Source organism: Trematomus bernacchii, unplaced genomic scaffold (genome assembly GCF_902827165.1).
Source record: "Trematomus bernacchii unplaced genomic scaffold, fTreBer1.1, whole genome shotgun sequence".
NCBI lineage: Eukaryota > Metazoa > Chordata > Actinopteri > Perciformes > Nototheniidae > Trematomus > Trematomus bernacchii.
This window is the reverse complement of record NW_022987550.1, coordinates 473,302-474,542: the sequence shown is the minus strand read 5'-3', so window position 1 is coordinate 474,542 and position 1,241 is coordinate 473,302.

Sequence of the window (1,241 nt, the reverse complement as noted above, 5' to 3'; positions counted from 1 at the left end):
ACCGGAAGTCCCCACGGAGAACAGGAAGGGAGATAAAGTGATGTGAATCATTAGCTGTACATCAGCTCCATCCTGTGGCAGCATATGGTATCATATCAAAATAGTTTTTTCATTTAAAAAATGCTTTTTATTAAAGGTGGGGAAGGTAATTTTGGAGAAACCAGCTCGATTTTTTGTCAAAGCACTTAAGATATTCATTGCTATCGGGATGTTAAGAGCATTCCATGGAATATAACAAAAAGTGTATCTCGAGCCGGTTTCTCAAACTTACCTACTCCACCTTTAAATAAAAAATATTATTTATCCAAAGCTATGGTGGCCCGTCAGGTGAAAACGCTCAACAACGGCCAAAAACGCATACATATGCAGGAAACACCTGCAAATAATGAAATGAAAAACAAACAAACCCTGAAAACAAACACAACAAAAAAACGCTGCATTTACAGAAATTATGCAAACTCAATACAACACACAAACCCCGAAAACAAACGCAAAAACACATACACAAAAAACATACCGGAAGTGCTCCAGGCCTCTAGGGGGCGCGTTATGTGGAACAGATTGATGTCTGACCAGACATAGAGAGAACGAACGAGAGTGATGGGCTGCTTCTCAGGTCGATTAAATGGATTCCTTGCGTCCCTCACTTGCGTCGTTTCCCTGCGACTAGTCCCTCCCACCAGGGAAGCACGAGAGATACCACGAGAAGCAGGGAAATGAGTTTTAAGAGCAATGGGACGTCCTTTCCTCCGGAGCGTCACGTGAAGCGATGTCCGTTTGTGATGACTCCGCCCAGCTGATCGTCTGACAGCAGCTCTGTCCCCGTTATTTTCACAAACACCCCCGCCTCTGTTAATGCCCCTTTCACACCAACGCAACTCCGGTTCAAGCTCCGTGCTAGAGCTTTTCAGGTTCAGAACCGGTTCTTCGGTTCAGCTCCCGCTCTTTTCACACCGCCCAGAGTCCGACTGGTGCTGCGTCATTGCGTCATCATTTGCGTCATGACGTAACCGTTTGCGTGCCTGCTTCATAAAGCCAAACCGCGCGGAAACCCCTCACATCGACAACAACAATGGCAGATTGTATTGAAGCGCTACTCGTTGTGGTTTTGCTCTGTCGAAACGAAATGGAACAAATGGTACAAATGGGACGACTTTACTACCAACTTCATAGTCGTTACATGTTACATTCAAGACTTCTTTACAATCATCATCATCAACTTCAACGACGATCCGTTAGGA